The sequence below is a fragment of the Cnephaeus nilssonii genome (genome assembly GCF_951640355.1).
Source record: "Cnephaeus nilssonii genome assembly, chromosome: 7".
NCBI lineage: Eukaryota > Metazoa > Chordata > Mammalia > Chiroptera > Vespertilionidae > Cnephaeus > Cnephaeus nilssonii.
In genome coordinates this window covers 2125627-2149781 of record NC_137078.1, presented here as the reverse complement: position 1 = coordinate 2149781, position 24155 = coordinate 2125627, and the positions used below count along the sequence as shown (strand labels likewise).

At 39.8% G+C, this 24155-nt stretch overlaps 1 protein-coding gene across 3 annotated transcripts in view; it reads left to right on the top strand.

The window, feature by feature from the left end:
• Positions 1 to 24155, top strand: part of PLS1 (plastin 1) — a 222745-nt gene that overhangs the window by 40965 nt on the left and 157625 nt on the right. The window contains exon 1 of one of the 3 annotated variants that reach the window (XM_079777348.1): positions 13607 to 13726. The exons of the other annotated variants lie outside the window; for them this stretch is intronic. The gene's annotated coding sequence lies outside the window, so the exon portion shown is untranslated. Of the gene's footprint in view, positions 1 to 13606; positions 13727 to 24155 lie in introns of those variants that run through there. 3 annotated transcript variants of the gene reach the window in all.

Below are 24155 nucleotides of genomic sequence, written 5' to 3'. Positions count from 1 at the left end.
GGGCAGCAGGATTTTGGCTGGAGTGGCTGCTGGGTTGCAGGGCAGTTCCAATGCCTGTCTGGTTGGTGGTGCTGATGAGTTCCTAAAAAAAGCAAATATAAATTTCTTTAAAAAGTATCCTGTGCTGAGAACTACGCTGTGGTGAGAAAAGCAAAAATGGTGGATTTCTAAGTAGAAGTTGTCACCCTGGTGCTGACACTCACTAGCTGACTGATAGAAGCAGCCGCTTAGTGAGTGAGTGGGACAGAGCTGACTGACTGACTCCCTTTCCCCAAGATCCATAGCTGAGTGTTCCAACATGTGGGAGAACCTCAGGTCATTCAGCCTGTCTGAACCTTGGAGGTGGTTGGTTGTTCTATTTTGTATGGATTAAATAAGATAAAATGTGTAAGTACCATACACATTTTAGATAAAAATTTCTAATACTAAGATTTATTCTGTTGTAAGTTTTTCTGTCTATATCTGTGGCCACATAGGGTAGGATAATGTCTTTTCCACTTTGAATCCTCTTTGTCTGCTGCATGGTTGCTGAAGGAATGGAAAATAAAAAGGAATGAATGAATGTGTGGAACTATGCCAATCCCTTCCTCACCCACATACCTAATACTTTCTAGCTTCTACTTGCTTATAGAGACTTAAGATCATTATATTTAGACTATTAACCTCTTTCTGTGTTTTACTGACAGTAAATCTTGAGAGATACTCCAGCCTTATCCAAGAAACTGTTGCATAACTTGAATTCAAAGTATACGTATCTTTGTAAGATTCATATGCATTCTAAACTATTCCAGAAATAAATTAAATAATGTATATAATGCTTTACATATAAATCCTTGTATGTAAAACTGATTTCACCTTTAAAATAAACTGAGTTTCTGTTTCAAAGTATTTTTTATTAAGATAAATCAAATTAAAAGTAGTAGAGTAACATAGCAATGTGTATGAATACACTGGTTGGCTAGAAGCTTGAATATATATATATTTTTTCAGCAGTTTAATGAAACAAAAACCAGAAGTTACTTTATTCTACCTTAGTTTCTTTAATGTTAATAGTAACTTAGTTCTTGATTACTTGAATTAGACTTGATTAGTTCATCTCTTCCATTTTGAACAAAGTAGTTTGATTTTTAAAATTTTATTTCCTACTAATATGCATCTGGAATATGTAGGATAAAAAGATTAAGCTTTCTAAATTTTTACTGATGGATTCTACTTATGTGTATTGTGCTGTGGGACATTAAATCTTTATTGACATATTTCTGCAAGGTAAGTATTATGTTTCTCATAGCACTAGAACAGTAAATACTAGAAGTGAAAACATTGTAATTTTCTAGTAATTCAGAGGAAATGACTACATTCTGAGATGGTGTACTGAAAGGGTACATAATGATACACATTTTTGCAAATTAATTTATTAAATATAAGTGGGAATAGTCTTTTGAATCCTGTTTCACGTCTTGGGTATAATGTAGGGAGGCATTATGTTACAGATGTTGCTTATTTTAATCTAAATTGGATACCATGGCTCATTCAGACCTTCTATGTGCATAGGTTTTTTCCACTATATTATGCCCTTAGACACTATACTAAGGGTATTACAAACTCAAACAGCCAGATTCCTCAGGGAAATTAAAGGTTTCATATCAACCAGACATTGTCAAAATCTTTACCTTGAATAGTATTAAATGGTGTTCCAGCAGTGTTCTTGAGGCACATTATGTTACTTTTTTTTTTAAACCACTACTTTATTGAGGTCTAATTCACTCATTTAAAGTTACAGTCAGTTTAGAATATTTTCATTGCCCTGTATCCATTAGCACTTATTCCTCACTTCTTACTGCACCCCTCCTTCACCCTATATAGGCAATGACAATCTAATTTCTGTATATAAATTACCATATTCTTGAAATTTCATACACTACATATGGATCATAAAATATATGACCTTTTGTGTCTGGCTTACTTATTTAGCAGAATGTTTTCAAGATTCATTGATTTTGTAGTGTCAATACTTCGCTCTTTATGGCTAAATAAAATTCTATTGTGTGGATCTACCACATTTTATTTATCCATTCATCAGTTGATGGAGATTTGAGTTGTTTCCACATTTTGGCTATTATGAATAATGCTGCTATGAACATTTGTGAACTAGTTTTTATTCTCTTGTGCATATACCTTGAAGTAGAATTGCTAAGTCATATGTTAACTCAACGTTTAACGTCTTGTGGAACTGCCAGACTGTTTTTCAAAATGTTATACCATTTTACATCTCACCAGCCATGTTTGAAGGTTCCAATTTCTCCACATCCTCATCAGCACTTATTATTATCTGTGTTTTTTGTTAAGGCCGTCTTAGTGGGTGGGAAGTGGTGTCTCATTGTGTGGTGACATTTCTTTCTGTATTAAACTTTACATTTTAGAATCACTTTGATTTACAGAGAAATTAAGCAGATAGTACAGAGGGTTCTTGTGTGCCCCACATGAACACACAGTTTACCCTATTATTGATGATTTATATTAGTATGGTATCCTATATAATAAAACTCTAATATGCCAATCAACCAAATGGCAGAATGACTGGTTGCTATGATGCACACTGACCAACAGGGGGTAGACATTCAAAGCAGGAGCTGCCCCCTGGTGGTTAGTGTGCTCCCACAGGGTGAGCGCCGCTCAGCCAGAAGCCGGGCTCATGGCTGGCGAGTGCAGTGGCAGGAGCCTCTCCTGCCTCTCTGGCTGTGCTGAGGAGCAGCGAGCCAAGAGGTAAGGAGCTGTGAGTAGGTGGGCGGTAAGGAGTGAGGGGTCCTGGACTGTGAGAGGGCGCAGGCCAGGCTGAGGGACCCTCCCCCACCACCCAGTGCAGGAATTTCATGCACTGGGCCTCTAGTATTTGTTATAATTAATGAACCAATATTGTTATATTATTCTTTTGATGTTGTTAATCCTCACTGGAGGATATTTTTACCATTGATTTTTAGAGAGAGTGGAAGGGAGGGAGGGGGAGAGAAAGAGAAAGAAACATCTATGTGAGAAGAGACACATGGATTGGTTGCCTCCTTCATGTACCCTGACCAGGGCCAGAAAAACCTGCAACTGAGGTACATGGCCTTGACTGGGAGTCTAACCCACTTTGGTGCATAGGACAACACTCTCCCACTGAGCCACACTGGCCAGGGATTATTGTATGATTCTTAACTAAAGTGCATAGTTTATTCATATTTTCTTAGGTTTTCTTTGTTGTTTGTTTTTAGAGAGGAAGGGAAAGGGAGAGAGAGATAGCAACATCAATGATGAGAGAGAATTACTGATTGGCCGCCTCCTGCATGCCCCCCATTGGGGATCAAGCCCGCAAACTGGGCATGTGCCCTGACCAGGAATTGAAACATGACCTCCTGGTTCCTGGGTCAACACTCAACTACTGAGTCACACTGGCCAGGGCATGTTATATTGTTCTTAACTAAAATGCATAGTTTATTCATATTTTCTTAGTTTTTTAATTTAAAGTCCCTTTTCTGTTCCAAGATCCCATGTATGATATCATATTACATTTACTTTCGTTTCTCCGTAGGTTCCTCTTGGCTGTGACAGTTCTCAGACTTTTATTGTTGTTTTTTTTGTTGTTGTTGTTGATTTTTTTATGACCGGGAGAGTTTTGAGGAGTAGTGGTCCTTATATTAGATACAATGTAAGATGCCCCTCTGTTGGAATTTATCTTTCTCTTTTTTTTAATGAGTGGATTGTGATGGCATTGGTTTTTCATATGAAAAAAAAAAGCAATTTACTTGAAGTATCCTATCTATAAAACAGTAATATGCAAATCATCACTCTGCTACACTCACAAGCCACGCCCACCGGCCACGCCCACCGGCCAATCAGAAAGGGAATATGCAAATACACCTAACCAAGATGGCTGCAGCCTCTGAGAGCAGTTGTTGGAACTGGGATATTGGAGCCGAAGATCAGAGGGGAATATCAGAGCCAGCGGGGGTCCCCCACAGGTGATCAGAGCCAGCTGGGGTCCCTGTCCAGGGCCCGAGCCTCAGCCAGAGGCTTGCGGCATTGGCTGGGGGTGGAGCTGGGCCACTGGAACCAGCTGGGGTCCCCTGCGGTGATTGGAGCCAGCTGGGGGTCCCTGCCCAGGGCCCAAGCCTCAGCCAGAGGCTTTAGGCCTTGGCTTGGGGTGGAGCCCTCCAGCGGAGCCAGCTGGGGTCCCTTGCAGGTGATCCGAGCCAGCTGGGGGTCCCTGCCCAGAGCCCAAGCCTCTGCCAGAGGCTTGCGGCCTTGGCCGCTGGGGCAGAGCCTGGCAATCAGAGCAAGCTGGGGTCCCCTGTGGGCGATCGGAGCCAGCTGGGGGTCCCTGCCCAGAGCCCAAGCCTAGAGGCTTGCAGCCTTGGCTGTGGGTGGAGCCGGGTGATAGAGCCAGCTGTGGGTGTCTGTGGGCAATTGGAACCAGCTGGGGGTCCCTGCCCAGGGCCCGAGCCTCAAACAGAGGCTTGCGGTCTTGGCTGGGGGTAGAGCAGGGCGATCAGAGCCAGCTGGGGGTCCCTGCCCAGGGCTGGAGGCTTTAGGCCTTGGCAGGGGTGGAGCCGGAGATCACAGGAGATAAGTGTGAACTACAGAGGAAATACCTTTTCTGACCACTCATTGGCTAAGCTCCCTGTATGCCACTGGTAATATTCTTAGTAACTTGGGTATAAGAATCCAAAAAGTTGATCTAGGGCTTTTCCACCACACTCCTGGAGAAAAAAATGAAGGTCCGCTGCTGGAGGGCTAAGAAATGTCATAACCTGCCCTACACGGTTTGGCTCAGTGGATAATGTCTAGGTTTGCCAACTGCAGAGTCCAGGTTAGATTCTGATCAAGGGCATGTACCTAAGTTGCAGGCTCCTCCCTGGCTGGGGCCCAGGTCAGGGCTCAGGAAGGAGGCAAGCAATCTAAGTATTCCTCTCACTTTGATGTTTCTCTCTGTCTTTCCCTTTCTCTTTCACATTCTCTAAAAGTCAATGGAAACATATACTCAGGTGAGGATAAAAAAAAAGAAAGAAAGAAATGTCATCCTATCTAATAAAAGAGTACTATGCAGATTGATCATCACTGCAACACACAATATAGCTGCCCCCATGTGGTCAAAGATCCTGCCCCCATGTGGACACAAGATGGCAACCACAAGATGGCCAGCAGGAGAGGGCAGTTGGGAGGCACCCAGCCTGCAAGGGAGGGCAGTTGAGAAGGACCAGGCCTGCAAGGGAGGGCAGTTGAGAAGGACCAGGCCTGCAAGGGAGGGCAGTTGGAGGTGATCAACCCTGCAGGAGAGGGCAGTTAGGGGTAACCAGGCCGACAGAGGAGGGAAGTTGGGGGCAAACAGGCTGGCAGCAGAGTGGTTAGGGGGTGATCAGGCTGGCAGGCAGAAGTGGTTAGGGGCAATCAGGAAGGCAGGCAGGCAAGCAGTTGGGAGCCAGCAGTCCTGGATTGTGAGAGGGTACAGGCTGGGCTGAGGGACAACCCCCCTCCGTGCACGAATTTCGTGCACCGGGCCTCTAGTAAAAATATACAATCACAGAATTGGAAACTAGTGGAAGTATAGTTAAGAAATTCTTAGGAATTTAAACAATCAGCTGCTCCTGGAAGACAACCAGAAATGTAACTCAAGATATATTTTCATAGAGAGGACTTGATCGCATTAGAGAGGATCAGATTAAATAATAGAATTTATTTTTGAGACTGTCATTAAATAGCATCTAATCTAAGGGTAAAGCCAAGGGTGTATTTTTCACTGCTGTACATGTAACTGAGAATATTGTTTTGCTTGTAATAAGACATAAAGTTAATAGAAATTCAGATTAATGTTAAGAATTCCATGGCATAAAAGGCAGCAAGAGTCAATATACAGTGAGTACTTCCACCTCCATCAGTTCCACTAACCTTGAGAGATGCCTCTTGAAGAAGGTGGAACTGTGGCTCAGAGGCTGTGGTTTGACTTACACAGCTGTCAGTAGTTTAATCAGTAGAAAAGGTTAGATCTTAAGTGAACACACCTTTGAAAGATTCCTGGTGGAATATTTAAAATTTCCCCTAATTTGCTTTTGGACCTGTTCTATGTTGAACCACGAGGACAAGGACTACAGAATCCATTCTTGTCCTAGGAAGTCTCTGAGAAGAAGAAAGGCAAGTAAGTGTGATATATTTTATTTTCCACTTAAGTGCTGACTTTGGAAAGAAAGATGTGAGAAAGAGAAAGAGGAATTTTGAAAATCAAATATTTACCTCTCGACACTACTAACTAGTCTAATCTTGTGGGCAAACAGCAGGAATTCAAGAGGTCCACAAACTTGTACCCCTTTGGAGCATGTACAATAACTATCCAGTGACCGCAGTGTGACATTGCGGTCACTGGATAGTTATTGTACATGCCAATAAAAGATGATTTGAGACAAGAAAAGATCATTATATACTTTTATTGCACAGTAATCAGTTCCTAATTAGTTAATAATTCTCAAAGTTTTCTTGTAATCTAGTTTATTGCTAAATTAAAAGGGCTAGCAGGCAATAGGATCTTTCCAAAAACGATAAATATTAATTTGCTTTATATGTAATTTTAAAATATTAAGTGTGCCATGAAATTCTATGTTTGGTAACTTTGGATTATGGAATTTTTGTCCTATAAAAACACAAGATAATGGCTGTTTCTTCTTTCATGAGTCCTGACCTTTTAAGAGACTATGGATGTTAAAAAGAAGATTGCTTTTTCTATTGAGTCCCTTTACCCTCTCTTACCTCTTTCTCTAGGATCTGGGCCACTTTGGGGTAAACATTTCCCCATTTGTTCATGATCCCTACAATTATGGCTTCATGGCTGATAATGGAAGCAACAATCAGCTGCAGAGAAAATAAAATACATTTCTTTATTTCCACCTCACAATACTATAATTTGAGTTCAGAGACATCTCAGGAGATAAACACTGTCAGGAAGCAGAGCTTGTGCTTACCTAATGTTTCTTCATGGATGCTCTGTGGAGGAAAGGCAGTGGGAGAATGAGGATGGCAGGGGATCAGAAGGATTGTGGCAAGCTTGTTTACACCTTAGCTAAAGGGTGTGACAGCCACTGACCGAGCCCCCTGTGGTCATGTGGGGATGTGGGCTTGGTGTTGCCATACCTTTGGACTTTCAAAGAGAAAATATAAATGTGAATTTTATGTTCATTTTCTAATTGTTATTTTTTGGCTTCAACATTTAAAAACACTTAGTGAGCCACAGAAGACATGTGCTCAGGATTTGGTCCCTTTGACAGACAGGAGAAGCTCTTGGTTTGGTGAAGAAGTTATAAGAGCCCTGAGATGGAAAAAAGATGGGGCCCCAGGAGCATGGAGGCGGTAGAATGCAAAACCGGGCCTGGGTTTCCACCCTCTTCTTTTGTTTGGCTGATGAGACTGTGTTTTAATTTTGTTGCTCTTCTTAAGGAAAACCTTTTGCTAATTAGATTAATCTCCTGGAGAAGGAGGGGCTGGGATGTTGAACCCGGTTGAGGGCTGCAGGAGATTAGTGGGACTGAGCAGAGGTCGGGTAAAACTGGCTCCACTGCAGGGTTTGATGGGTCATTTGAGACCCATCAAAATCACCATGCACAGGATGTGGATAGGTGGGCAGAATATGGCACAGACTCAAGGATGGAAAGCAGGCATAGGAGGCGTGGTCAAGAGGTGTCTGCAGCCCTGAAGAACTGGGAGGGCTCTGCTTCGCTGTGGGTGGGAGGGAGCTGTTGAGCCAGCCAGCCTGATCTGGATGGTTGATGATTAACCCAGGTACTAGTAAGTCATGTAGGCTGCATTTTCTGAAGGCCCTGGATCTTCTCTCCACTTAGACCATTTGGGTGGTAACTGCATGTTCTTCAGGAGTAGGGACACCATTCAGTAGCACAGCTGATGACATCTGGCTTCAGCTCTACGGCTTAGACAAGACAGGGTCACAGTGCTTCCAGAATGAGGTCACACCTTTGGAATTCCTAGTCTTATTCCCTATCATTCCCACAGTCATTATGCTGGATGCTCTTGTATTGAAGGAGCTGATAATTCATTCTCTTCTTTTCTTTATTCTCTGAAATGATTAAGAAATAGAGGCCTTTCAGACAGAGTTCAAAATAATGACTTTATTCCTGTTTCAGCTGAACCAGGATTGTAGCTGGGTCCTGTGTGGCAAATGGTCTTCCTCAGACCTTTCTTCCCAGAATTTTAGCTTCTACCTATCCCATCCCAGGCATACCTGCTGGACAGTTGCCTCTGGGTTACTTTCTATATAGAAGAAATGGAGCCTCTGCCCTAACCGGTTTGGCTCAGTGGAAAGAGCGTCGGCCTGCGGACTGAAGGGTCCCAGGTTTGATTCCGGTCAAGGGCATGTACCTTGGTTGCGGGCACATCCCCAGTAGAAGGTGTGAAGGAGGCAGCTAATCGATGTTTCTAACTCTCTATCCCTCTCCCTTCCTCTCTGTAAAAAAAATCAATAAAATATATTTAAAAAAAGAAAAGAAAAGAAATGGAGAGTTCTTGTGTTCTGAAGACAAGCTACTGCTAAAGAGGGAGGGGCAAGCCTTGTGTGGACAATGACCTTGAACATTTTGCCACATTCAGTAAAGTTGTGTTTCTCATAGTGTGATTCCCCAGACAAGCAGTGTCAGCAACACTTTATATAACTTGTTAGAAATGCAGATTTGTGGTCTCTAATCTAGTCTATGTTTTAACAAACCCTGTCTATGATTTTGTTGCAGTTAAAGGTTGAGAATCATTGCAGTACAGGAATGAGGTTCCTGTGGACAAAGACACTTATCCTCTTACCAGTAAGATGAATCAGTTCCCCTTCTTTGGGGGAGAGTGAGAAAGGAGTGTAGAGAAAGAGGCCAGAGTGCTGCTTTCGCAATAGGCCCTGAGAGAAATATAAAGATAGGAGAATGGTCTTCCCCCACAGCTCTCTGTAGACTCTAGTGTAGAGCACTATAGTCTGAGAATCAACAGGTGAAAACATGAAGACATTCTTTAGATGCCCCTTTCTCATTGGTTAATGTTTCCTACCTTTTCGATAAAAGGTAAATGAGACAAAAAGGAATGATGAAGGAATGAACACAAGCAGAGACAGGAAGAACACTAAATGATATAGAAAAAATAATGAAATAGGTATTGTATTTCTTCCAACATCATCCTTTACAGTTAATCATTTATTTTGTGTTTTATTAAATAAAAATTTAGTCTTTGATTTATTTTTCTAGTTGTATCCCCAACTACTGGCCATTTTACCGTGATAATGTCTGGACTCAACCGTATTGCTGTTTGCTTCCTGTTTGTCAATTCATGCTCAAGTTATTGATTTCTATATACTGTTTAGGGACATGATTTTTTATGTCCTTCATTTCTACTTGGCAGAGGAGCTTATTTAACTTGATTTGTAACCTTGAGCAGGTGTTTCAGTTTCACTCTTAGCAGTTTTCAAATCAGAAAGGAGGCCTGGTTAGTCACTAAATACTTAGTGATAGCTGTTGTCTCAACAATCTATACAGTTGCCATTTCATAATCTAAGGTGAAAAAAGAGATAAATCTCCCAAATGCCTGTGTTGGGGAAAAATATATTTTTGCTTTATCCAACATTTTAGAAGTGTGGTATAAAATTATGCTTCCTTGGGTATTATAACCTCAAAGAGACAGGAATATTATGGTTCCCATTATTTACTTCCCACAACACAACATCTTATAAACATACTCAATTCCATGCAGTCCAGAATGTAAGCTTGTTTCTATTAAATACTTAATGTTTTCAGGAATGAAAAATGCTAAAGAATTCAAACTACTTCTGTTTATAAATATTTTGCTCTGACTTCATCCAAAAATGAAATTATGGTGGTATTAATAACTGGTCAGTTACTATGTTTTAAGAACTTCTAAATCTGCAATAGCAACCCTATGGGTAGGTAGGTCTTGTCATTCCCTTTATAGAGATGAGGAAAGTGAGGTACAGAGAACTTAAGTGACTTGCTAAAAACACTCTGTTGATAAGTAGCAGAAACAAATCCATGTCTGTTTATATCAGATCTATACCCTTAACCATCTAGTCTGTTCTGTGTGCTAGCTGTTAGGCTAACTCCTGACAAGAATTGCATTTTAGGCCTTGGTCAGAATAGGAGAGGTCTCAGGTGGTTGGTGGGAGAAGTGGACAATGCTTCCAGCAATATTAGTCATTCAGAATTTAGAAATTCTTAATTTTGATCTTATTTTGATTCCTTGGCTACACTTCACTTAAGACTTCTGAATGACAATCCTTGGGGACTAGGCCCAGGAATCTGCATTTAAAACAATCCACACAAGGTGATCTTAGAACTACTAATGAGAACCACTGCACCTAGTTGCTGGGGAGTATTTAGTGTCAATTGTAGTAATCTCTGGGCCCTGGTGTGCTAGGGAGGGTTAAGACAAGGAGGCACCCCTGATCATCATTATTGGCGGAATCTTGAATATTTTAATTTTTGTAATTTTTTTAAGCTGCTAAGCTGAATATTTGACTTCTCATATGTGAGTACATCCTATCAGAGGGAAATTTATTTGAGGAGAGCTGTAAACCAATATTGGCCCCTCCTCCCAAACACACTCTTCTTCTCCCAAATGAGCAATGTAAGGCCAAGGTGATAAGAACATCCTGGTCTGAATAAAACTGTTTGAGCCTATGTTAGTTTTCTATTGATCCCATATCAAAATGCCACAAATTTAGTGACTTAAATAGCACATTGATTATCTGACAGTTCCGTAGGTCAGATGTCCGACACAGGGCTCATGGGGCTAAAAGCAAGCAAGGTGTTGGCAGGGCTGCATTCCTCTCTGGAGGCCCTAGGGGAGGGCCTTTTTCATGGCTCATTTGGGTTGGCAGAATTCAGTTCCTTGAAGGGGTAGGCCTAAGATCCCGCTTCTGTCACTAGATGTAAACTGAAGGCCATTCCCACCTGCATTTCTTGGCTCATGGCCCCTTTCCTCCATCTTCACAGCCAGCAAGGGTGGGTCCAGCCCTCACATCTTGAATCTCCCTTCCTCCTCCTCCTTTTATTTCATCTCGCCCAGCAGGAAAAGGTTCTTTGCTCTTTGACCCATGTGATTAGATTGGGCCTGTCTAGATATCCCAAAGTAATCTGCCTGTTCCAAGGCCCTAACCTTTAATCACATCTGGCCCTAACCTTTAATCCCTTTTGCATGTAAGGTAACATGTTCTGGGGTTTGGGGCTTGGAGCCTGCTTAGGGGGAATTATTCTGCTGCCACACATACACTGTCTGCCTTTGTTGACAAATAGGACAGCAGGGCACCAGGCACTAATATTGATGTGTATGAGAAAATGTGATTTAACGGATATTTTTCTAAACTGAAATCAGCTCAGGGCCAGGGAAAGAAGGTGCCAGGATTTTTGAACATGGGTGTGTCAGGCAGAGCTCCAACTGCACTACCTCTGTGTCTCAAAGTGGGGTGATTGGGGTTGTGCCCGCTTCTCCGGTAACTTAGATTCAGGAAAAAACTCATAGGATGTGAAATAGGCCCACTCCTCCAGCCAGATTGTTTCCCTTCCCTCACCCATTGCCTGCCACATGCTCTCGCTTGCACAGCTTTGTTCATATACTTTCAACTGCCTGGTCTGCCCTTTAAAAAAAATATTAAAAAACACACACCCTTTCTGTCCATTTATCTATAACAACACATATTTATGACAAGTTTTGACACCTACTTATTCTAGGAAACATTTTCCAAGGTGCTAAAGTATGGCATCTACTCACTTTTACGAGTAGCTGAATTAAAGTGGTGGAGAGAGTCCATCCATGCCATCTGCCGGTCTTCCCACGTGGTTCATGAGTTCTTCTCCACGGTGATGCCCTCCCTAAGGCTGTGGAGCATGAAGGAGGCCCTGCAGCACCTGGGGTGCTCAGCACCAACGACTGAGTTGGTGTCAAGGACTAAACTTAAGTGACTTGAGTATGTTATTTATGTTCCCAAATTCTGCAAGGCATGTCTACTTATTGTTTTCTCACAGTGTTGTTAATAGAAGAACATTGCTAAGAATGTTTAATTTAAAGTGAGTAAAAAATGGGATTTTAAAGATGAGGTTTGCAATTCATCTTTTACTGAGTAGACTTTTTGTGTGTGTGTGTGTGTTTTTGAACATTATATACATCAATTAAATAAAATGAATACTATACATCAATTAAAATAAAATGAATACTTTAATTGATGTATAGTATACAAGCAGAAAAATGTACAGATCCTAAGTGTATAACTTGATGAATTTTCATGAAATCAACACCTAGAAATCAAATTATTACCAGAAACCTCCTTGCTTCCTTCTAAACTGATGTTTTAGAAGTTTGAGAAATGGACTATTTCTAAGGTACAGAAAAAAATTCTTTAAATATTGTGGAAATACTTGTTACTAGCAAATCTCCAAATAAGTATGTGTGTGTTTACAGAGATTGAAAAAAATGTGGCTCATTCCCAAAAGGTGCAGACACGGAACATTTTCTAAATGTTCTTGTTTTATTAAATAGTTTCAGTTACATAAGCAACTCTGAATCTGATTATTGTTTTTCCGTGTTTATTGAGCACTCGTAATAGCTTAAACTGTACTTTTGTCTTCACAAGATGTCAAGACGGCACCATGTACTTGGCCCTGATCAGTAACTCGGCACCACATCATTTTCTACCATCATTATTGAGATCAAACCAGTATATTTTCTCTGGAAGTTTGGTTGTGTTTTATAGTAGGCACTCAAGAAAGGCATGAAGGGCATGTGACATACATTAAACTGCATATTCTAGAATTTCATATAAATGAAATTATACAGTATGTACTTTCCTTTTAACTGGATTATAACATACAAATCCTTAACTTTTTCTTTCACTTTGTGAAGCAGTTTTATAACAGCCATTCTTTACTTTTATGGAGCCATCATAAATGGTGTTTCAGATTTCCTTTTCAGAGAATTAACCAGTTAGTGAAAATAGATGATAGATTTTAAGTGAACTTGTTCTTGCCTCACTTAAAGAGGAGAATGGGACTACACTCCTTAAGGCATTTCCTGCTTCTAACACTATATAATTCTATATTATGTTTCCAGTTACCATTCAGAGGTAATTTTGTATATTTGCTTGAAATTAGTCTATTGACTGTAAAAAAAAAAAAGTAGGGTGTATTTTTTTTTTAACATTTAACACAAGTTTCTAATACTTTACAGGAATCTCAGTGTATGCTTAATTGCTAAATGATTTTTCACATGCTGAAAAACAAATTGCCATTTCAAAATTAAAATGGCAAAGGAATATTTATAAAAATACAAGACCTCCTAAAGCAGTCCCATTCTGTAGGAAGGAAACCTACTTGAGTAGACTCTAAGGGGCAGTGTGAATATACTGATATATTTTAAGCACAGTCCTAATCCAAAAGAAATTGTCGATGGCATCTACATTTTGCCTCTTGATTTCAAACCACACCCATGTTGCAAACTGGCCTTTGTACTTGAGACCAAGTTCTTTTAAGATTAAAATCTGAAGTAGTAGGCAGGACACTTCAGTGTGGGCTGCTTGTTTTCTTTGGTCAGACGCTGAATTTGGCAGAGAATTATTTGAGAATAGACATAGTTTAGAAAGACTGAGTTTTAAATCTTCTGGATTTGTTTTCTTGGACCTCCAAATCTCAGGTGACAAGACCAACAGAAGCAGGTATGCAGAATTTTTCCGTAGGTTAATAGCAATAATCTAGCCTCAGATTCTAGAGCTGCTTTTTATTTAATGATTGTTAAATTGAGATAAATTGCTTGTTTGTTTGTTTGTTTTCTAGGGCATTTTTTGCTTTTGGGATTGTACTTTGCATAATCAATGCAAATAGTAAACATGGTGAAAGGATCACATAATTCTTAATTTTCTCTTAGTTTTTCTGTTTTAAAAAACTACCACCTTAAGCAATACTTGTTAGGTAAGTAAGGACTGTTTGGGTTTATTCAGGGGTGGGTAAATTTTTTTAATTTATAATTTTGATTTGGCTTTAATGTCCCTTTAGATATACAAACCAAGTCCTAGAAAAACGAGGAAGTGGCTGAATATACTCTTTCTGCGCCATCTAGGTTGTATGTGTATTATTTCTTCCAAGCCTGATTCTTTCAGTTGATGAAACAGCTCTCCAAGTCCATAGTTTAATCATGAATAAGCAAAACTACTCTTTTTGCTAAAGGGATTCCACCAATACATAAAACAAAAAATGGTAATAGAGAATATTGCTAGTACAAGGGATATGGAAAGATTCTATGCAAGCATCTGGTCTGCAGAAAATATATAAATTATCTTTATCTTTACTTTTGCTCTTTCCGTTTTTAAGTACCTGGAGATAGTGCTTTTGCTTGAAAGATTTCTTCAGTGTTTTATTGAATTTGGGAAGAAGCTGAAGACTTTCATAAAGATAATTCCCTTATAAATAGTGTACAGATAAGCATGCAGCTTTCACTTGGAGCACTTTCAGTGGTTTCTGAAGTTGATTGAGAATCGTATACCTTTACCCTGGAGCTGCAGAGTCTTACTTTAGCTCTTTTCTTAGTAAAACAGAAAATAAGCAGTTCCCAGCCTGTGTAAAGCTGAGAAGGTCTTAAATGATGCATGTCTAGGAAACTTGGTTACTGATACTGCTGGCAATTTGCATGGGTTTTAGTGCCAACGAATTAAATATTCTGAGTTTTCTTAAAAGAGGCCAGCTTTTAAAAAGTTAAGTATGCCCCCTTTGCAGCGACCTGAGCTCTTAAACCTAAGTAGAAAGTTAAGACTGACCTGCTCAGCTTTGGGAAGCAGTCAGCCATTTAAATTAATTTATATGTGTCAGAATAGTTACACTGTGGCTCTTAGAGAAATGAACACAGCATGACCAATAAACTCTGGGAAGTGAGTGCTATGGACAAATTTCACATAGTTCTTAAAAACAAACAAACACTTTATGACTTTGTTAGGAACCAGAATTCCCACTCCTGTATTATGTCCAGAATCAAACAAAGGCTGTGCCTTGTGCAAGTCCTTTGATAATGAACCAGCCCAAATGCTCACTTGTGTTCTTTCAGAGGAGGGGGATAGCATTCCTTTATGATGCCCAGTTTAGATCAGCTTACTAGCCAAAGCATGATATTCGATTACCCTTATTATGTTACTTTGCATAGCTACAAATGTTACTAGCGGTGTGGCCTTTTCTAGCCATTAGGAAAGTCCATGTTCATGCGGACTGAGGGTGCTGTCTCAGCGCTCTCACTGAGGACCCAGCGCTGGAAGCCTGTGGAGAACTGAGCACCCTGGGGTTAGGTGTGCACTGGAATCGCATATATATTGAACACCTTGCTTTTTCTTCTAAGTGCTGGCTTTAACCTCTAATGCTCAATAGGTCTGGGCTTGAATTACTTAAAAAATTATAAAAGTTTATTGACCTTTCTGACCACATCCTTCTATTGAAATGGAGGTTTTTAGGGTTCCTTTGCTCTCTTTCCTTCCAAATGTTTCAAACCCAAAGTTTTGCAGGGTAGAAGAGATGGTGTTATTCAACCAGTAAAATGTGCTGTTAGTTAGAACGATTTAATATATCCTTAACTAATATCTCATGGGACAATGTACACACAGTGTACTGTTTATCGTCAATTACTATGTAAAATGTAACTCAATAGTCTTGATAATTTTGAATTGTATGTCCAGCTTGTGGTCACGTTGCCTCTGTTTTATTTTCTAATGTAGCTGGTGAAGACTCATACCAGAGTAGAGCTCTGCTATTTTCTGTTGCTTGTATATATTTTCAGTACTCAGTTTCTTTGCAGGCATCTTTTAAAGATACTTGGCTATTTGGTGAAGAGAGGTTTGATACCAGCTAAATGATATAATCCATTAATCTACCCAGTCAGGTATGCATAAACTGCAGGCTGTCAAATACTGGTAATGATCAAAGGAGTGACAGGCCACTGTCCAGCCTCTGCCTTGTGGCATGTCCTCTTCTCCCCTGGAGTTTGCTTGAACTGTTTGTGACATGGGATCATTTGTCAAAAGGACCAAGTTGGAATGCTAGTGAAAATGCATATGTTATAGATATTTATAAATCTACTAGAGGCCCGGCGCATGAAAATTCATGCACTGGAGGTGGGGGGGGGGGTCTCTCAGCCCGGCCTGCCCCCTCTCACAGTCTGGGAGCCCTCATGGGCGGGGCTGAGGGGACTAGGCGCTGCCATCTTGTGGCTGTGGGTGTGGCCATCTTTGTGAGGGTGTGACGGTCAATGAGCATATTCCCTCTTTATTAGATAGGATATATATCCACACTGGGGATCGAGCCCACAATCAGCATCTGCCCTGACTGGGAATCAACCGGTGACCTGCTGTTCATAGGTCAGTGGTCAACCACTTAGCCACATGGCAAAGCAGGATATACTTTTAAGTCAAGATTTTAGAAATATCTGCTATACCTACACCACACTGTAGAAGTCTCCTTACGCTTCAACTGTCAACCAGCTTAAACAATTACCCTGATGGGAAAATCTTTGTCAGACCCATTTTGAAGTATTTGCTTCCTCTTTTTTCTTCCATATAGTTCTGTTTGTACAATTATGAGACATGAGTCATGGTTATATGTGTACATATTTGCCTTTCATGAGGCATTGTTTTTTATTGCTCAGTTTTACATCAGCAATTCTTGATGGTTAACTGTTTCCCACTGAAAATGTTGAAGTCTGATGTTGAGAACAAATTCTCCAAGAAGTTATTTTAAAATGTTTTCTAGCAAGGGAACTTTTGGAAAACCTGGGGCTAGAGTTCATAACCTGGAGCCTGTAGACCTCTAGAAGGTCCTGTGGGCTTGAGGGTGGGTTGTGCATCCACCAAGTCCCTGAAATCACATGAAAAATTAAGATCTGGTGAGTTTTTCTGGGTGGAGGGTTTGTAACTTTTAATCAAAATGGCTAAAAACTGAAAGGCTGAAAGTATCAATGCCATGGGTGTCGGGTCGGGGGGGGGGGGGGGAGGCAATGGTAAGATATGTACACATATAATACCTCAATAAAATAAAATAAAATAAAATAAAATAAAATAAAATAAATAAAAGTATCAATGCCATACGGGAAATATAGGCATTTCAAATATAACCTATTCATCTAAATTTATGTTTATTGCCGAAACCGGTTTGGCTCAGTGGATAGAGCGTCAGCCTGTGGACTGAAAGGTCCCAGGTTCAATTCCGGTCAAGGGCATGTACCTTGGTTGCGGGCACATCCCCAGTAGGGGGTGTGCAAGAGGCAGCTGATCGATGTTTCTCTATCATCGATGTTTCTCTATCATCGATGTTTCTAACTCTCTATCCCTCTCTCCTCCTCTCTGTAATAAAAAATTTAAAAAATAAATAAATAAATAAATTTATGTTTATTTTCTAACCTAATTTTTGTATATTTTCATCCCTACAACATTTATTATTATGAAAATCAGTAGTAGTATTAATAATGCTTAATACTATACCCTTGAAAACCCTATGCTTTATTCCTACTGGCTTACATACTCATTAAATTATCTTTCTTATGAATGTTAATTCTTGTTGAATATAATAAGTAATATTTTACTTTTGAAAAATGGAGAATTTGAAGTTAAATTAGATTTGAGAAAGTTAGAAACCATGTACAGAATTGTTTTGTAAACCTCAAGTTATCTAATTTTGTCATCTATATAAAAGAGACTCAGATCTCTTAAATATCGTATGGAAAGATGATTCCTTGGTTTACTTGACAACCTATTCCATGTATTCATTGCTCTTGGACATTCAGGAGTCAGTGTGGCTTACGGAAAGGCACATGGAACTATGGGATGCAGGCACACTGAAAACAGTACAGCTTTAGTATTCACCAGTGGACAACCTAGGCTTTTCAGGTTGACCTCTCTGTTTCTTCATGTGTAAACTGGGAATAAATTAATATGAGGAAACATAATACTATCTTCTATATATATAAAAGCCTAAGCAACTGTTACGACCAGACAACCTGATGACTGGCTGGTAGCTATAATGAGCACTGACCACCAGGGGGCAGACACTCAATGCAGGAGCTGTCCCTTGGTGGTTAGTGCACTCCCACAGCCAACCTCTTGCAGCTGGCCAACCTCCCGTGGTCATCCCTCCCTGCCACTCCTCCCCTGCCAGCTGGCCCAATCGGCCTTATTGGGACTGGGCGAGACAGCCCTGATCAGCCCTGATCACCAGCCAGACTGAGGGACCCCACCCTTGCACGAATTCATGCACCCGGCCTCTAGTTATAATATAAATGTTGTGCTGCTTAACTCACTGACTTGATGTTAGAGCCAAATGGAATAAAATAGGTGAAGTGCTTTATACTAGTACATTAGAAAGAACTGAAGTGTGAAACTTACTCTCTTGGTTTGGGCCTCTGTGAAAAATCAATTTCAAACTTATTTTTTCTTTCCCAAATTTTAAATCATTATTATTAACTAAGAACAAAATCTCTAGTGAATTTGCCTTGAGACACTTACACTAACTGAATGAACAGACTTAAAGGAAAAATCCATCACAGTGAAATACATAAAAAAAAATTGTATCAGCCAATTAATGTTATTTTAAGATTCTGAAATAAACTACAGCAAAATTTTCTAGAATTACAAAAGTTAGACAGGGCCAAACTAATTCTAAAGCAGAATGCTTAAACCCAGTTGTGGCAGGTGCAGAGTGCCTCAGGCCTAACCTTGTATGGGGTGTGGAAACATGGACCTTGGCACTGTTTGAACTGTGGGACTCCAGTACTTATTAGTTGGGTGGTGTTGGGGAAGTACCTTAACCTTAGTGAGCTTAAGTTTCTTTATCACTGAGAATAGATTTAACTACTACATTTAGGGATTGTAATAAGGATTAAAAGCCTATCTAATAAAAGGGTAATATGCAAATTAACCATCACTCCGTCACAAAGATGGCGGTGCCCATAGCCACAAGATGGTGGCGCCCAGTCCTCTCAGCCCCACCGGAGTCCCCCAATCCCAGGGGGGTGGCCGCTGAGAGTGGGCAGCATGAACGGCCTGGCAGAATGTTTGCTACGTCACCATGGTGACGAGGCAAGCGTTCCGCGCCCGGCTGTGGATGGGCCTCTGGGCTGCGGAGAGCCTCTGGGCAGTGGGTGCAGAGTGGCCAGGCCCCGCAGAGAGCTGCTGGTGCACGGATTCGTGTGCAGGGCTACTAGTAATTTATTATGTGAAGTGCTCGGCACATAGATTCACACCACCTGTAAAACAAAGTGCTATTGTTTCTGGTGTGTGCATTTCTGTGTCCAGGCTGGTTTGCTATGTTAGCCCCTGTTCATTATTTAGCTTTTAATTCCAGATGCTTTTTATTTAAGCCTAAAAACAAATTCTGACACACATAAGCCTTTCCTCTGTATTTCCAAATTGAATGTTAACTTAGGGGTGTTACTACATAATTTGCTTTAAAAACTATTTTCTGCTCTATTTTCTTCAACCAAATGAAGGGATGGCTAAGTAAAATGCATCCTGGAAGGAATAAAATATGAGATATGATTGAAGGCCTTCCCCATTTTAACCCCTTCCCTTGCCAGCAGTCCTATTCTTCCCATCCATTTTTCTATAATTTCCGTTAACACTTCAATTAATAACCCAGGGAGATAGTTTAGTCCTTTAAAATTTTTTGAATGATATCTGCTGTACATTGTTCTCATATTTCCAAGATTTTCTCATGTCAGTACAGATATCTACTTTATTTTAACTGTTGTTCAGTGTTTCAGTGAATGAATATTCTGTAATTATCTAGTCTTCTGATAATGAACATTCAGATTGTTTACAACTTTTTGATCCCGTAAATAGTATTCTGTTTTTTGCCTGCATTTTGGTATTTATGGTTGTGAATACACAAAACACAAGAGTTTACTCTTTTATTAACTAATGAATGTATTTTTCATATGAACAACCGTAAACCTACTTTTGCCACCCCTGTACTTGTATAGGAGTTTCTCCAGAATAAATTCCCAGAAGTGGAATTAAGGGCATTAAGTATGCAGGACTTCACTTCTTCCAGAAATACCACTCTGGAGAGCAATATGGCAGCAAGAATTCTGAATTTTTTTCTTTAAATTAATTTATGTTTTTAAATCTTTATTTTTCAGATTATTACAGTTGTTCCTCCCCCCCCCCCCCATAGCTACCCTCCACCAGGTTGCCACCTCACCCCATGCCCTTACACCCCCCGACCACTGTCCTCATCCATAGGTGTACGATTTTTGTCCAGTCTCTTCCCGCACCCCCACACCCCTTTCCCCCTGAGGATTGTCAGTCCACTCCCTTTCTTTGCCCCTGATTCTATTATATTCACTAGATTATTCTGTTCATCAGATTTTTTTATTCACTTGATTTTTAAATTCACTTGTTGATAGATATGTATTTGTTATTCATAATTTTTATCTTTACCTTTTTCTTCTTCTTCCTCTTCTTAAAGAATACCTTTCAGCATTTCATTTAATACTGGTTTGGTGGTGATGAACTCCTTTAGCTTTTTCTTATCTGTGAAGCTCTTTATCTGACCTTCAATTCTGAATGATAGCTTTGCTGGGTAGAGTAATCTTGGTTGTAGGTTCTTCCTATTCATCATTTTGAATATTTCTTGCCATTCCCATCTGGCCTGCATAGTTTCTGTTGAGAAATCAGCTGACAACCGTATGGGTGCTCCCTTGTAGGTAATTAACTGCTTTTCTCTTGCTGCTTTTAATATTCTCTCTTTGTCTTTTGCTCTTGGCATTTTAATTATGATGTGTCGTGGTGTGGTCCTCTTTGGATTCCTTTTGTTTGGGGTTTTGTGCGCTTCCTGGACTTGTAACTCTATTTCTTTCACCAGGTGGGGGAAGTTTTCAGTCATTATTTCTTCAAATAGGTTTTCAGTATCTTGCTGTCTCTCTTCTTCTGGCATCCCCATAATTCGGATGTTGGTACGCTTGAAGTTGTCCCAGAGGCTCCTTACACTATCTTCATATTTTTGGATTCTTTTTTTACTTTTTTTTTTATTAAGGTATTATATGTGTACATATCTTACCATTGCCCCCCCCCCACCTCACTCCCATAACATGCCCTCACCCCCCAATGTTTTGCATCCATTGGTTATTCTTATATGCATGCATATAAGTCCTTTGGTTGATCTCTTATCTCCCCCACCTCTCTCTAACCTTCCCGATGTAATTTGACAGTCTGTTTTATCCTTACTGCCTCTGTATCTATCTTTTTGTTCCTTTTTTTTATAATGTTTTATATTATCCACAAATGAGTGAGATCATGTGGTATTTTTCTTTCATTGACTGGCTTATTTCACTTAGCATAATATTCTCCAATTCCATCCAGGTTGCTGCAAATGGTAAGAATTCCTTCTTTTTTATGGCAGCATAGTATTCCATTGTGTAGATGTACCACAGTTTTCTGATCCAGTCATCTGCTGATGGGCACCTAGGCTGTTTCCAAATCTTAGCTATTGTAAATTGTGCTGCAATGAATATAGGAGTGCATATATCCTTTCTGATTGGTGTTTCTAGTTTCTTAGGATATATTCCCAGGAGTGGGATTACTGGGTCAAATGGGAGTTCCATTTTCAGTTTTTTGAGGAAACTCCATACTGTTCTCCACAGTGGCTGCACCAGTCTGCATTCCCACCAGCAGTGCACGAGGGTTCCTTTTTCTCCACATCCTTGCCAGGTGTGAGATGGTACCGCATTGTCGTTTTGATTTGCATCTCTCTGATAATTAGTGACTTTTAGCATGTTTTCATGTGTCTCTTGGCCTTCCTTCTGTCTTCTTTCGAAAACATTCTATTTAAGTCCATTGCCCATTTTTTTTATTGGATCATTTATCTTCCTTTTATTAAGTTGTATAAGTTGCCTGTAGATGTTGGAGGTTCAGCCTTTATCAGTGATAACTTTTGCAAATATGTTCTCCCAGACAGTGGGCTTTCTTGTTGTTTTGTTGATGGTTTCTTTTGCTGTGCAAAAGCTTTTTATTTTGATGTAGTCTCATTTGTTTATTTTCTCTTTAGCTTCCATTGCCCTAGGAGCAGTATCAGTGAAGAAGTTCTTTCAGCATCTGTCTGAGATTTTGCTGCCTGTGGATTCCTCTAGTATTTTTATAGTTTCCCATCTTATGTTTAAGTCCTATATCCATTTTGAGTTTATTTTTGTGTATGGTGTAAGTTGGTGATCTAGTTTCATTTTTTTGCATGTATCTGTCCAATTTTCCCAACACCATTTATTGAAGAGACTGTCTTGACTCCATTGTATGTTCATGCCTCATTTTTCAAATATTAATAGAGCATTGTGGTTTGGGTCGATATCTGGATTCTCTATTCTATTCCATCGATCTATATGGCTGTTCTTGTGCCAGTACCAGGCTGTTTTGAGAACAGTGGCTTTGTAATACAGCTTGAAATCTGGTATTGATATCCCACCTACCTGTTGTTCTTTCTCAGGATTGCTGTAGCTATTCGGGGACTTTTTTTTATTCCAGATGAATTTTTGGAGAGTTCTTTCTAGGTCTGTGAAATATGCCGTTGGTATTTTAATGGGGAGTGCGTTTAATCTATAGATTGCTTTGGGTAGTATGGACATTTTAATGATGTTTATTCTACCAATCCATGAACATGGTATGTTCTTCTACCTGTTTACGTCTTCCTCTATCTCTTTTTTCAGTGTCCTGTAGTTTTCTGAGTAGAGGTCTTTTACCTCCTTAGTTAAGTTTATTCCTAGATATCTTAATTTTTTTCGTGCGATGGTAAATGGGATTGTTTTTTAGTCCCTCTTTCTGTAAGTTCACTATTGGTGAATAGAAAGGCCATAGATTTTTTGGTGTTAATTTTGTATCCTGCTTCATTGCCAAATTCATTTATTAAGTCTATTAGTTTTTTGATGGAGTCTTTAGGGTTTTTTATGTACAATATCATGTCATCTGCAAATAAGGACAGCTTTACTTTTTCTTTTCCAATTTGGATGCCTTTTATTTCTTCTTTTTGTCTAATTTCAATGGCTAATACTTCCAGTACTATGTGAAACAGGAGTGGTGAGAGTGGGCATCCTTGTCTTGTTCCTGTTATTAGGGGAAATGGTTTTAGTTTTTTCCCATTGAGTATGATGTTAGTTGTGGGTTTATCACATATAGCTTTTATTATGTTGAGGTATGATCCTTCTGTTCCCACCTTGTTGAGAGTTTTTATCAAGAAAGGGTATTGGATTTTGTCAAATGCTTTTTCTTCATCAATTGATATGACTATGTGATTTTTATCTGTCAATTTGTTTATGTGATGTATCACGTTTATTGATTTGCGGATATTGTACCATCCTTGCATCCCTGGGATAAATCCTACTTGGTCATGGTGTATGATCTTTCTGATGTACTGCTGGATCCGATTTGCTAGAATTTTGTTGAGGATTTTGGCATCTATGTTCATGAGGGATATTGGCCTGTAATTCTCTTTCATTGTGTTGTCTTTATCTGGTTTTGGTATTAGGTTGATGCTGGCTTCATAGAAGGAGCTTGGAAGTGTTCCTTCCACTTGAATTTTTTGGAATAGTCTGAGGTGGACAGGTTTTAGTTCTTCCTTGAATGTTTGGTAAAACTCTCCTGTGAAGCCATCAGGCCCCGGGCTTTTGTTTGCCGGAAGCTTTTTGATTGCTGCTTCAATTTCTTCCATAGTAACTGGCCTATTGAGCTGTTTAGATTCTTCCTGATTGAGTTTTGGAAGGTTATATTTTTCTAGGAATATGTCCATTTCCTCCAGGTTGTCCAGTTTGTTTGAATAGAGTTGTGCATAGTATTTTTTAACAATCCTTTGTATTTCAGCAGGGTCTGTTGTTATTTCACCTCTTTCATTTCTGATTTTGTTTCACCTCTTTCATTTCTGATTTTGTTTATTTGGGTCCTCTATCTTTGCTTCTTGGTGAGCCTGGCTAGAGGTTCATCAATCTTGTTTATCCTTTCAAAGAACCAGCTTGTGGTTTTGTTGATCTTTTGTATTGTTTCTTTGGTCTCTATGTTGTTTATCTCCGCTCTGATCTTTGTTATTTCCTTTCTTCTGCTTACACTGGGTTTTTCTTGTTGCTCTTTTTCTAACTTTTTG